The sequence below is a fragment of the Aegilops tauschii genome, chromosome 1 (genome assembly GCF_002575655.3).
Source record: "Aegilops tauschii subsp. strangulata cultivar AL8/78 chromosome 1, Aet v6.0, whole genome shotgun sequence".
NCBI classification, from domain to species: Eukaryota; Viridiplantae; Streptophyta; class Magnoliopsida; order Poales; family Poaceae; genus Aegilops; species Aegilops tauschii.
Genome location: NC_053035.3, coordinates 460,662,864 through 460,678,172, shown reverse-complemented (window position 1 = coordinate 460,678,172; position 15,309 = coordinate 460,662,864).

Sequence of the window (15,309 nt, the reverse complement as noted above, 5' to 3'; positions counted from 1 at the left end):
TTCAGATGAGATAGTTACTTACCAAGCCCATCTGGTGCAAAATGCCGAGGCAAGGCTCTATGCATTGAATGCATTGAACGCTGCACCACTCGAGGGCATTGAAAACATTCCCGTCGTGCGTGAATTCCTCGACGTCTTCCCTGAAGAACTTCCAGGGATTCCCCCTGCTAGAGCTGTCGAATTCATCATCGACTTGAAACCAGGCACCACTCCTATAGCCAAGCGACCCTACAAAATGCTGCCGCATGAACTCCTTGAGCTTAAGGAGGAAATCGACAAATCTCTTCGCAAAGGATTCATTCGCCCAAGTTGCTCTCCTTGGGGAGCACCTTCTCTCTTTGTCAAGAAGAAGGATGGGACAAACCGGTTAGTTCAAGACTACCGTCCTATAAACCAAGCTACCATTCAGAATAAATACCCTCTTCCTCGGATCAATGATCTGTATGATCAACTGGCGGGTTCGTCAGTGTTCTCTAAGCTCGACTTGAGGTTGGGCTACCACCAGATCCGTGTTCGCGAAGAGGATATCCCAAAGACCACCTTCGTGACTCGCTATGGTTCATACGAGTACACCGTCATGTCTTTCGGTTTAACCAATGCTCCAGCCACCTTCTCTCGTCTGATGAACTATATATTCATGGATTACCTCGACAAGTTCGTCGTGGTTTATCTGGATGATATCCTGGTATTTTCCAAGAACGAAGAAGAACATGCTGAACATCTTCGACTTGTACTGGAAAAGCTACGAGAGCATCAACTATATGCCAAGTTCTCCAAATGTGAATTCTGGCTACCGGAAGTAACCTATCTTGGGCATGTCATCTCTAAGGATGGTATTGCCGTCAACCCCGAGCGAGTTCAGGCTATTCTTGATTGGACTCCTCCCAAGAACGTTAAGCAAGTCAGAAGTTTTCTCGGTCTCGCCAGCTATTGCCGTCGATTTGTCGAGAATTTCTCTAAGATTGCCAGGCCTCTGACTAACCTGTTACATAAGGGCGTCAAGTTCCAATGGACAGACAAATGTCAGGAAAGTTTCCAGGCACTCAAAGACAAGTTGACTTCTGCCCCAGTTCTAGCCCCACCTGATACTAAGAAGGACTTCGTCATTTACTGCGATGCTTCCCGTCAAGGATTAGGCTGTGTCCTAATGCAAGACCGCAAAGTGATTGCTTATGCCTCTCGGCAATTGCGCCCTCACGAAGAGAACTACCCAGTTCACGACCTCGAACTTGCTACTGTCATTCATGCGCTGAAGCAGTGGCGACATTACCTTCTCGGTAATCGTTGCGAGATCTTCACTGACCACCAAAGTCTGAAGTATCTATTTACTCACCTAGACCTGAACCTTCGTCAGCAGAGATGGATGGAGCTTGTTGCAGACTTTGACTTGGGTATTTCCTATACGCCAGGCAAGGCTAATGTAATGGCTGATGCCTTGAGCCGCAAGTCTTACTGCAACCACCTCCAGGTTCACAAAGTTCAGCCCTCGCTTGTTGAAGAATTCAGGAAGCTGAACCTCCATATTGTTCCTCCGGGTGCACTCGCTCCCCCTCCTAAGGAGTTTGGCAAGGTGAACCTCCACGTTGTTACCCAGGGTTCCCTCAATACCCTAGTTGCTAAACCAGATCTCGAGGACAGCATCAAAAGGCTACAGAAGTATGACTCTGAAGCCCACAAGATTAAGCGCTACCTCGCAGAAGGAAAGCCCTCATTCTTCACTATTGCTGAAGATGGCACCTTATACTTCAAGGGCCGCCTAGTGGTGCCATGTGCAGAGAAAAACCTGGATATGACACAGGAAGTTATGAAAGAAGCTCATGATACGCCTCTATGTATCCACCCTGGTAGTACAAAGATGTACCAAGACATCCGTCAGAGATTCTGGTGGTCTAATATGAAGCAAGACATTGCTCGTTATGTCACTGAGTGTGACGTTTGCCGTCGTATCAAAGCAGAACATCAAAGGCCTGCTGGAACTCTGCAACCTATCTCTATTCCTGAATGGAAATGGGACCATGTTGAGATGGACTTCGTCACTGGTTTTCCCAAATCACAGAAAGGTAATGATGCTATTCTTGTCGTCATTGACCGGCTTTCCAAAGTTGCACATTTTCTGGCGGTCAAAGAAACGATCACTGCTAGTCAGTTGGCAACGCTCTATATGTCCAGGATTGTTTCACTCCACGGTATTCCATTGGTTATCAGCTCAGACCGTGGTAGCTTATTCACTTCAAGATTCTGGGCAAGTTTCCAAGAAGCTATGGGAACTCATCTGTCATTCAGTACTGCATTTCATCCTCAGTCGCAAGGGCAGGTTGAACGCGTCAACCAAGTTCTCGAAGACATGCTTCGAGCTTGTGTTATTTCCTTCGGCAAGAAATGGGAGGAATCTCTCCCGTATGTTGAGTTCTCTTATAATAATAGCTATCAAGCTAGTCTGAAGATGGCCCCCTTCGAAGTGTTATATGGACGAAAGTGCCGAACCCCTCTGAACTGGTCAGAAACTGGGGAACGTCCACTCTTCGGTCCGGATATTATCCAACATGCCGAAGAACAAGTCTGCATTATTCGCGAGAATCTCAAGACTGCTCAGTCACGTCAGAAGAGTCAGTATGACCGTCATCATAAAGACATGGTCTATCAACCTGGCGAAAAGGCTTATCTTCGAGTCACACCTATGAAGGGTGCTCACCGCTTCGGGATCAAGGGCAAACTAGGTCCTCGCTATATTGGCCCATTCACTATTCTCGAAAGGCGTGGAAAAGTGGCATACCAACTGGAGCTTCCGCCGAACCTTTCTCAGGTTCACGATGTGTTCCATGTGTCACAGCTCCGCCATTGCTTCAAGGACCCAATCCGAGCAGTGGATCATGAAGTGCTCGAATTGCAGCAAGACCTCTCCTATAAGGAGCATCCGGTCCGCATTCTCGACCAAGCTGAACGCCGCACACGTCAGAAGGCGATCAAGTTCCTCAAAGTCCAGTGGTCGCACCATTCTGAAGATGAAGCCACTTGGGAACGAGAGGATCGTCTGCGCGAAGAATACCCCGCATTTTTTCCTTCTACCTCCTAAATCTCGGGACGAGATTTCTTGTAGTGGAGGAGATTTGTGATGCCCGGATAATTAAGCTACAGTAATCCCACGCTAATGATGCCACGTCAACCACGGTTACTGTTGTTAACCTCGCGATGATTCGAAACCGTTTCAAAATTTAAATTCAAATTAATGTCAATAATAAAAGTTTTCAAAAATTTAAACAAAAATGTTCGGTGGGTGCCAAATATTGCACTGATAATTATTGTGGAGAAAACATATTTTTAGAAAATGCCTAACTATTTTAAAATGATGTAAAACAGAAAATAAAATAAATAAAAAGAAAAGAAAATGCAACAGAGAAAACAAACAGAAAAAAACGGAGGAGCCCCCCCCTCACACTGGACCCTGGCCCGACTGGGCCAACCCCCAGGCCCAGCCGGCCGGCCCACCCACTCCCCACCTTATCCATTCCCCCCCCCCTCACCACCGACACCTCCACCCACTCCCCCCCCGAAATATCCTCCCTTCCCTGCCTCCCCCGATCTGGATCGGGAGGAGACCACCGTCGCCGTTGCGCTCGACCCCGCTACCGCCCGGAGCTCGCCCTCGCCAGAGCACTCCCCCCCCCCCCCCCCGCCGGCCTGCTTCCCCTCCACCCCTGCGTCGCGTCGCGTCGTCCCCGACCCCCCTCCACGAGCCCCGCTGCCCCGTCCCTACAAACCTCGGTGAGGCCACGGCCTCGTCCTCCTCTCTCCCTCGCCCCCGCGCTCACCGCGCCCCGCGACCACCGCGGCCGCCCTGGCCACCGGCCTCGCCTCGCCGCACCCTCTGCGGGCGAGCGCCCGCCCCACGCCCCACCCCCCTCCGTCGCCGTGCACTCGCCGACCCGGGGCCCGAATGCGCTCACCGCACCCCGCCTTCCCCTCCCCTCTGTCCCGCACGCGCTCCGGCCGCGCGCACGCATCTCGCCGTCGGCCCACGCGCGCCTGCGTTCGGCCACCACGACCCGGCCTCCTCCCCCTTCTCTCCGCCCCGGTTCGACCCCCTTGCGCTCGCCCCTGCCGTCCGCCACGCGCTCACGGCGGCGGCGTGCTCGTCGCGCCCTGACCGCGCGCCGTGCGCCCCGCATTGACCCGCGGCCGCGTCGACCTCCCCCGCGCCCTGGCGCCCGTGCCTCGTCCCGGCCGTCGGGCTCGCCCACGGCCAGCCCCCCCTCTGGTCCGCGGCCCCGCTCCGGCCAGCCCCGCCACTACCTCCACCCCCGCACCGCCCGCGGCCCTCCGCCGCCCTCCTGGCCGGCGTCGTGGGCGCCGGCGGCCTCGTCCATGGCCACGGCCCCGCCCTGCCCTGGGCAGGCTACGGGCACCCGCACCCGCATCGCCCTGTGCCCGCTACGACCCCTGGGCCACTGCCAGGTGGGGCCTCGCCCCCCCTGAGCCACTGCCCCTGGGCCCGAACCCCCCTGGCCCAATGACAGCCGGGGCCCACGCACAGAACGAATAAAAAAATAAAAATAAAATAATAATAAAAATAAAAATAATAAATTAATTAATTAAAATAAATAAATAAAGAAAATAAAAATAATTTTAATTTTAATTAATTAATTAAGTAAGTTAATTAATCCTGTTTAAACTAATCTAATTAGTTAATTAATTTAACTAAACAGTAGTTAATTAGCTAACAGACACTGACAGGTGGGACCCACCTGTCAGGTTGACCAGGTCAACGGTCAATGTTGACTGCTGACATTAGCATGACATCATGCTGATGTCATGAATCCATTTTCGAATTAAATTAAATAATTAATTAAATTTCAGAAATTAATAAAATCTTTAGAAAATCATATCTTTTAATGCGTAACTCGGATTAAAATATTTTCAACATGAAAGTTGCTCAGAACGACGAGACGAATCCGGATACGCCGTCCGTTCGTTCACCACACCTCCCTAACCTATCGAACTCGCAACTTTCCCCCTCCGGTCCGTCTGTCCGAAACGCGAAACAGCGGGAATACTTTCCCGGATGTTCCCCCCTTCGCCGGTACCACCTACTGTCGCGTTAGGACACACCTCGCACTACTCATTGTCATGTCACGCATCGTCATGTTTATGTTTGCATTGTATTTACTGTTTCTTCCCCCTCTTCTCTCCGGTAGACTACGAGACCGACACTGCTGCTGCCCAGTTCGACTACGGAGTTGACGACCCCTCCTACTTGCCAGAGCAACCAGGCAAGCCCCCCCCTTGATCACCAGATATCGCCCATTCTTCTCTATACTGCTTGCATTAGAGTAGTGTAGCATGTTACTGCTTTCCGATATCCTATTCTGATGCATAGCCTATCCTTGCTACTACTGTTGTTACCTTTACCTGCAATCCTACATGCTTAGTATAGGATGCTAGTTTTCCATCAGTGACCCTACATTCTTGTCCGTCTGCTGTGCTATACTATCGGGCCGTGATCACCTGGGCGGTGATCACGGGTATATGCTTCTATACTATATACATGACACATGTGATGACTAAAGTCGGGTCGGCTCGTAGGAGTACCCGCAAGTGGATCTTTGTGGCGGAGCGACAGGGCAGGTTGAGACCGCCTAGGTGAGAGGTGGGCCTGGCCCTGGTCGGCGTTCGCGGATACTTAACACGTTTAACGAGATCTTGGTATTTGATCTGAGTCTGGCCATTTGGTCTATACGCACTAACCATCTACGCGGGAGTAGTTATGGGTATCCCGGCGTCGTGGTATCAGCCGAAGCTCTTTTTGACGTCAGCGACGGAGCGGCGCGCGCCGGATTGGACTGGAACGCCACTACGCTAGGTCTGCTTCCGGCCGCCCTCGCAACGTGGAGGTGTGCATAGGGCGATGGGCCCAGACCCCTGCGCGCATAGGGTTAGACCGGCGTGTTGACCTCTCGGTTGAGCCTAGGTGGGGCTGCGACGCGTTGATCTTACGAGGCCGGGCATCACCCAGAAAAGTGTGTCCGGCCAAATGGGATCGAGCGTGTTGGGTTATGTGGTGCACCCCTGCAGGGAAGTTTATCTATTCGAATAGCCGTGTCCCTCGGTAAAAGGACGACCCGGAGTTGTACCTTGACCTTATGACAACTAGAACTGGATACTGAATAAAATACACCCTTCCAAGTGCCAGATACAACCCGGTGATCGCTCTCTAACAGGGCGACGAGGAGGGGATCGCCGGGTAGGATTATGCTATGCGATGCTACTTGGAGGACTTCCATCTACTCTCTTCTACATGCTGCAAGATGGAGATGACCAGAAGCGTAGTCTTCGATAGGACTAGCTATCCCCCTTTTATTCTGGCATTCTGCAGTTCAGTCCACTGATATGCCCCTTTACACATATACCCATGCATATGTAGTATAGCTCATTGCTTGCGAGTACTTTGGATGAGTACTCACGGTTGCTTCTCTCCTTCATTTCCCCTTTTCCTTTCTATCTGGTTGTCGCAACCAGATGCTGGAGTCCAGGAGCCATACGCCACCGTCGACGATGACACCTACGACACTGGAGGTGCCTACTACTACGTGCAGCCCGCTGACGACCAGGAGTAGTTAGGAGGATCCCAGGTAGGAGGCCCGCGCCTCGTTCGATCTGTATCCCTGTTTGTGCTAGCCTTCTTAAGGCAAACTTGTTTAACTTATGTCTGTACTCAGATATTGTTGCTTCCGCTGACTCGTCTGTGATCGAGCACTTGTATTCGAGCCCTCGAGGCCCCTGGCTTGTATTATAATGCTTGTATGACTTATTTATGTTTTAGAGTTGTGTTGTGGTATCTTCCCGTGAGTCCTCGATCTTGATCGTACACATTTGTGTGCATGGTTAGTGTACGGTCAAATCGGGGGCGTCACAACGAGTTTGGTCTTCATTTGAAACAATGTGGAATAGTTTCGCAACTCATGCCACCTAGAACACCACAGCGCAATGGTGTGTCCGAACGTCGTAGCCGCACTTTATTAGATATGGTGCGATCTATGACGTCTCTTACTGATTTACTGCTATCGTTTTGGGGTTATGCTTTAGAGATGGCTGCATTCACGTTAAATAGGGCACCATCTAAGTCCGTTGAGACGACACCTTATGAACTGTGGTTTGGCAAGAAACCCAAGTTGTCGTTTCTAAAAGTTTGGGGCTGCGATGCTTATGTGAAAAAGCTTCAACCTGATAAGCTCGAACCCAAATCGGAGAAATGTGTCTTCATAGGATACCCAAAGGAGACTGTTGGGTACACCTTCTATCACAGATCCGAAGACAAGATATTCGTTGCTAAGAATGGATCCTTTCTAGAGAAGGAGTTTCTCTCGAAAGAAGTGAGTGGGAGGAAAGTAGAACTTGATGAGGTAATTGTACCTTCTCCCGAATTGGAAAGTAGTTCATCACAGAAATCAGTTCCAGTTATTCCTACACCAATTAGTGAGGAAGCTAATGATAGTGATCATGAAACTTCAGATCAAGTTACTACTGAACCTCGTAGGTCTACCAGAGTAAGATCCGCACTAGAGTGGTACGGTGATCCTGTTCTGGACATCATGTTACTAGACCATAACGAGTCTACGAACTATGAGGAAGCGATGATGAGCCCAGATTCCGTGAAATGGCTTGAGGCCATGAAATCTGAGATGGGAACCATGTATGAGAACAAAGTGTGGACTTTGGTTGACTTTCCCGATGATCGGCAAGCCATCGAGAATAAATGGATCTTCAAGAAGAAGACTGACGCTGACGCTGACGGTAATGTTACTGTCTACAAAGCCCGACTTGTTGCGAAAGGTTTTCGACAAGTTCAAGGAGTTGACTACGACGAGACTTTCTCGCCCGTAGCGATGCTTAAGTCTGTCCGAATCATGTTAGCAATTGTTGCATTTTATGATTATGAAATTTGGCAAATGGATGTCAAAACTGCATTCCTGAATGGGTTTCTGGAAGAAGAGTTGTATATGATGCAACCAGAAGGTTTTGTCGATCCAAAGGATGCTAACAAAGTGTGCAAGCTCCAGCAATCCATTTATGGACTGGTGCAAGTCTCTCGGAGTTGGAATAAACGTTTTGATAGTGTGATCAAAGCATATGGTTTTATACATACTTTTGGAGAAGCCTGTATTTACAATAAAGTGGGTGGGAGCTCTGTAACATTTCTAATATTATATGTGGATGACATACTGTTGATTGGAAATGATATAGAATTTCTGGATAGCATAAAAGGATACTTGAATAAAAGTTTTTCAATGAAAGACCTCGGTGAAGCTGCTTATATATTAGGCATCAAGATCTATAGAGATAGATCAAGACGCTTAATTGGACTTTCACATAGCACATACCTTGATAAGATTTTGAAGAAGTTCAAAATGGACCAGTCAAAGAAAGTGTTCTTGCCTGTGTTACAAGGTGTGAAGTTGAGTGAGACTCAATGCCCGACCACTGCACAAGATAGAGAGAAAATGAAAGTCATTCCCTATGCTTCAGCCATAGGTTCTATCATGTATGCAATGCTGTGTACCAGACCTGATGTGTGCCTTGCTATAAGTATAGTGGGGAGGTACCAAAGTAATCCAGGAGTGGATCACTGGACAGTGGTCAAGAACATCCTGAAATACCTGAAAAGGACTAAGGATATGTTTCTCGTTTATGGAGGTGACTGAGGGAGTCCTGGACTAAGGGGTCCTCGGGCGTGCGGCCTGTTATCTATGGGCCGGACTGATGGGCTGTGAAGATATGAAGGCCGAAGACTATACCCGTGTCCGGATTGGACTCTCCTTGGCGTGGAAGGCAAGCTTGGCGATCAACTATGAAGATTCCCTCCTATGTAACCGACTCTATGTAAACCCTAGACCTCTCCGGTGTCTATATAAACCGGAGGGAGTAGTCCGGATGGACGGATATTCATTACCATATTCATATAGGCTAGACTTCTAGGGTTTAGCCATTACGATCTCGTGGTAGATCAACTCTTGTAATACTCATATTCATCAAGATCAATCAAGCAGGAAGTAGGGTATTACCTCCATATAGAGGGCCCGAACCTAGGTAAACATCGTGTCCCTCGTCTCCTGTCACCATCGATCCTAGACGCACAGTTCGGGACCCCCTACCCGAGATCCGCCGGTTTTGACACTGACATTGGTGCTTTCATTGAGAGTTCCACTTTGTCGTCGACGAAAGGTTTGATGGACCCTTCGATCGTCAGTGATGACGTTGTCCAGGGAGAAACCTTTCTCCCCGGACAGATCTTCGTATTCGGCGGCTTCGCACTGCGGGCCAACTCGCTTGGCCGTCTGGAGCAGATCGACAGCTACACCCCTGGCCATCAGGTCAGATTTGGAAGCCTGAACTACGTTGTGGACATCCGTGGAGACTTGATCTTCAACGGATTCGAGACCGCGGCAATCGTTCCCTGCCGCTCCGACGAACATGGCTTAAACCGGTCATCGGGTCACACCCAGGAGATAGCTCCTATAGCAACTCTGGCCTTAGATCCGGAGCAGATCAAGTCACCCGAAGATGGGAAGCTCAACCCCATCACGGGGGCTACTGATTCGGTGGCGTTGGAGCCGCTTGCAGATTCCACTTCATACGGTACCTGCATCAACGGAGCCCCGGGCTCGTCTCCGGTGCCGAGTTCCGGAACCTGCGAGCCCTCGGACACCGAACTCGATCGGTTATCGATCTTCAAGTTCAGCGCCGCAGATGTCTTCCAACACTCTCCCATGGGCGACTTACTCAACTCGTTAAAAATCTATCCCTGACAGATGACTCTTCGCCGAACTATGTTTGGTTCGAACTCACGGCGGATGATGGGGAATTCTGCTTCCCACCCGCCACCCACTTCATAGCCACCGTTGAAGACCCAACCAACACGTCTGACCTGTTGGGGATTGTTGCAGAATTTTAAAATTTTCTACGCATCACCAAGATCCATCTATGGAGTTTGCTAGCAACGAGGGGAAAGGAGTGCATCTACATACCCTTGTAGATCACGAGCGGAAGCGTTCAAGTGAATGGGGTTGATGGAGTCGTACTTGTCGTGATCCAAATCACTGATGACCGAGCGCCGAACGGACGGCACCTCCGCGTTCAACACACGTACGGAGCAGCGTTGTCTCCTCCTTCTTGATCCAGCAAGGGGGAAGGAGAGGTTGATGGAGATCCAGCAGCACGACGGCGTGGTGGTGGAAGTAGCGGGGATCCCGGCAGGGCTTCGCCAAGCGCAAGCGGGAGGGAGAGGTGTCACGGGAGGGAGAGGGAGGCGCCAGGGGCTAGGGTACTGCAGCCCTCCCTCCCCCCTTTATATAGGCCCCCTGGGGGGCGCCGGCCCTGGGATCCCATCTATGGGGGGGCGGCGGGCAAGGGAGGGAAACTTCCCCCCCAAGTCAGGTGGGGCGCCCCCGACCCCCAGGGTTTCCAACCCTAGGCGCAGGGGGAGGCCCATGGGGGGCGCACCAGCCCACTAGGGGCTGGTTCCCCTCCCACTTCAGCCCATGGGCCCCTCCGGGATAGGTGGCCCCACCCGGTGGTCCCGGTACAATACCGATAACCCCTGAAACTTTCCCGGTGGCCGAAACTGGACTTCCTATATATAATTCTTCACCTCCGGACCATTCCGGAACTCCTCGTGACGTCCGGGATCTCATCCGGGACTCCGAACAACTTTCGGGTTTCCGCATACTAATATCTCTACAACCCAAGCGTCACCGAACCTTAAGTGTGTAGACCCTACGGGTTCGGGAGACATGCAGACATGACCGAGACGCCTCTCCGGTCAATAACCAACAGTGGGATCTGGATACCCATGTTGGCTCCCACATGTTCCATGATGATCTCATTGGATGAACCACGATGTCGAGGATTCAATCAATCCCGTATACAATTCCCTTTGTCAATCGGTACGTTACTTGCCCGAGATTCGATCGTCGGTATCCCAATACCTTGTTCAATCTCGTTACCGGTAAGTCACTTTACTCGTACCGCAATGCATGATCCCGTGGCTAACTCCTTAGTCACATTGAGCTCATTATGATGATGCATTACCGAGTGGGCCCAGAGATACCTCTCCTTCATACGGAGTGACAAATCCCAGTCTCGATCCGTGCCAACCCAACAGACACTTTCGTAGATACCCGTAGTGTACCTTTATAGTCACCCAGTTACGTTGTGACGTTTGGTACACCCAAAGCACTCCTACGGTATCCGGGAGTTGCACGATCTCATGGTCTAAGGAAATGATACTTGACATTGGAAAAGCTCTAGCAAACGAACTACACGATCTTTTGTGCTATGCTTAGGATTGGGTCTTGTCCATCACATCATTCTCCTAATGATGTGATGCTGTTATCAATGACATCCAATGTCCATAGTCAGGAAACCATGACTATCTGTTGATCAACGAGCTAGTCAACTAGAGGCTTACTAGGGACACGTTGTGGTCTATGTATTCACACATGTATTACGATTTCCGGATAACACAATTATAGCATGAACAATAGACAATTATCATGAACAAGGAAATATAATAATAACCATTTATTATTGCCTCTAGGGCATATTTCCAACAGTCTCCCACTTGCACTAGAGTCAATAATCTAGTTACATTGTGATGAATCAAACACCCATAGAGTTCTGGTGTTGATCATGTTTTGCTCTAGGGAGAGGTTTAGTCAACGGATCTGCTACATTCAAGTAGGCCTTTATACTTTCCAAGAATTCTATATCATTTTCCATCAATAGTATGTCATCCACATATAATAAGAGAAATGCTACAGAGCTCCCACTCACTTTCTTGTAAACACAGGCTTCTCCATAAGTCTGTGTAAACCCAAACGCTTTGATCATCTCATCAAATCGAATGTTCCAACTCCGAGATGCTTGCACCAGCCCATAGATGGAGCGCTGGAGCTTGCATACCTTGTTAGCATTCTTAGGATCGACAAAACCTTCCGGCTGCATCATATACAATTCTTCCTTAAGAAAGCCGTTAAGGAATGCCGTTTTGACGTCCATTTGCCATATCTCATAATCATAGAATGCGGCAATTGCTAACATAATTTGGACGGACTTCAGCTTCGCTACGGGTGAGAAAGTCTCATCGTAGTCAACCCCTTGAACTTGTCGATAACCCTTAGCGACAAGTCGAGCCTTATAGATGGTCACATTACCATCCGCGTCTGTCTTCTTCTTAAAGATCCATTTATTTTCTATGGGTCGCCGATCATCGGGCAAGTCAGTCAAAGTCCATACTTCGTTTTCATACATGGATCCTATCTCGGATTTCATGGCTTCTAGCCATTTGTCGGAATTCGGGCCCGCCATCGCTTCTTCATAGTTCGAATGTTCACCGTTGTCTAACAACATGATTTCTAGGACAGGGTTGCCGTACCACTCTGGTGCGGAACGTGTCCTTGTGGACCTACGAAGTTCAGCAGTAACTTGATCCGAAGCTTCATGATCATCATCATTAACTTCCTCCCCAGTTGGTGTAGGCACCACAGGAACATCTTCCCGCGCTGCGCTACTTTCCGGTTCGGAAGGGGTGACTATCACCTCATCAAGTTCCACTTTCCTCCCACTTAATTCTTTCGAGAGAAACTCTTTCTCCAGAAAGGACCCGTTCTTGGCAACAAAGATCTTGCCTTCGGATCTGAGGTAGAAGGTATACCCAATGGTTTCCTTAGGATATCCTATGAAGACGCATTTTTCCGATTTGGGTTCGAGCTTTTCAGGTTGAATTTTCTTGACATAAGCATTGCATCCCCAAACTTTTAGAAACGACAGCTTAGGTTTCTTCCCAAACCATAATTCATATGGTGTCGTCTCAACGGATTTCGACGGAGCCCTATTTAAAGTGAATGCAGCAGTCTCTAAACCATAGCCCGAAAATGAGAGCGGTAGATCGGTAAGAGACATCATAGATCGCACCATATCCAATAGAGTGCGATTACGACGTTCGGACACACCATTTCGCTGAGGTGTTCCAGGCGGCGTGAGTTGTGAAACGATTCCACATTTCCTTAAGTGTGTGCCAAATTCGTGACTTAAATATTCCCCTCCACGATCTGATCGCAGGAACTTTATTTTCCTGTCACGTTGATTCTCAACCTCACTCTGAAATTCCTTGAACTTTTCAAAGGTTTCAGACTTGTGTTTCATTAGGTAGACATACCCATATCTACTTAAATCATCAGTGAGAGTGAGAACATAACGATAGCCACCGCGAGCCTCAACACTCATTGGACCGCACACATCAGTATGTATGATTTACAATAAGTTGGTTGCTCGCTCCACTATTCCGGAGAACGGAGTCTTGGTCATCTTACCCATGAGGCATGGTTCGCACGTGTCAAATGATTCGTAATCAAGAGACTCCAAAAGTCCATCTGCATGGAGCTTCTTCATGCGTTCGACACCAATGTGACCAACGCGGCAGTGCCACAAGTATGTGGGACTATCGTTATCAACTTTACATCTTTTGGTATTCACACTATGAATATGTGTAACATCACGTTCGAGATTCATCAAGAATCAACCATTGACCAGCGGGGCATGACCATAAAACATATCTCTCATATAAATAGAACAACCATTATTCTCGGATTTAAATGAGTAGCCATCTCGAATTAAACGAGATCCAGATACAATGTTCATGCTCAAAGCTGGCACTAAATAACAATTATTGAGGTTTAAAACTAATCCCGTAGGTAAATGTAGAGGCAGCGTGCCGACGGCGATCACATCGACCTTGGAACCATTCCCGACGCGCATCGTCACCTCGTCCTTCGCCAGTCTCCGCTTATTCCGCAGCTCCTGTTTTGAGTTACAAATATGAGCAACCGCACCGGTATCAAATACCCAGGAGCTACTACGAGTACAGGTAAGGTACACATCAATTACATGTATATCACATATACCTTTGGTGTTGCCGGTCTTCTTGTCCGCTAAGTATTTGGGGCAGTTCCGCTTCCAGTGACCACTTCCCTTGCAATAAAAGCACTCAGTCTCAGGCTTGGGTCCATTCTTTGACTTCTTCCCGGCAACTGGCTTACCGGGCGCGGCAACTCCCTTGCCGTCCTTCTTGAAGTTCTTCTTACCCTTGCCTTTCTTGAACTTAGTGGTTTTATTCACCATCAACACTTGATGTTCCTTTTTGATCTCCACCTCCGCTGATTTCAGCATTGAATATACCTCAGGAATAGTCTTTTCCATCCCCTGCATATTGAAGTTCATCACAAAGCTCTTGTAGCTTGGTGGAAGCGACTGAAGGATTCTGTCAATGACCGCGTCATCCGGGAGATTAACTCCCAGCTGAGACAAGCGGTTGTGTAACCCAGACATTCTGAGTATGTGCTCATTGACAGAACTATTTTCCTGCATTTTGCAACTGAAGAACTTGTCGGAGACTTCATATCTCTCGACCCGAGCATGAGCTTGGAAAACCATTTTTAGCTCTTCGAACATCTCATATGCTCCATGTTTCTCAAAACGCTTTTGGAGCCCCGGTTCTAAGCTGTAAAGCATGCCGCACTGAATGAGGGAGTAATCATCAGCACGTGATTGCCAAGCGTTCATAACGTCTTGGTTCTCTGGGATGGGTGCTTCACCTAGCGGTGCTTCTAGGACATAATCTTTCTTGGCAGCTATGAGGATGATCCTCAGGTTCCGGACCCAGTCCGTATAGTTGCTGCCATCATATTTCAGCTTGGTTTTCTCTAGGAACGCGTTGAAGTTGAGGACAATGTGGCCCATTTGATCTACAAGACATATTGTAAAGATTTTAGACTAAGTTCATGATAATTAAGTTCATCTAATCAAATTATTCAATGAACTCCCACTCAGATAGACATCCCTCTAGTCATCTAAGTGAAACATGATCCGAGTTAACTAGGCCGTGTCCGATCATCACGTGAGACGGACTAGTCAAGATCGGTGAACATCTCCATGTTGATCGTATCTTCTATACGACTCATGCTCGACCTTTCGGTCTTCCGTGTTCCGAGGCCATGTCTATACATGCTAGGCTTGTCAAGTCAACCTAAGTGTATTGCATGTGTTCCGAGGCCATGTCTGTACATGCTAGGCTCGTCAACACCCGTTGTATGTGAACGTTAGAATCTATCACACCCGATCATCATGTGGTGCTTCGAAACAACGAACTTTCGCAACGGTGCACAGTTAGGGGGAACACTTTCTTGAAATTATTATAAGGGATCATCTTACTTACTACCGTCGTTCTAAGAAAATAAGATGCAAAACATGAAAAACATC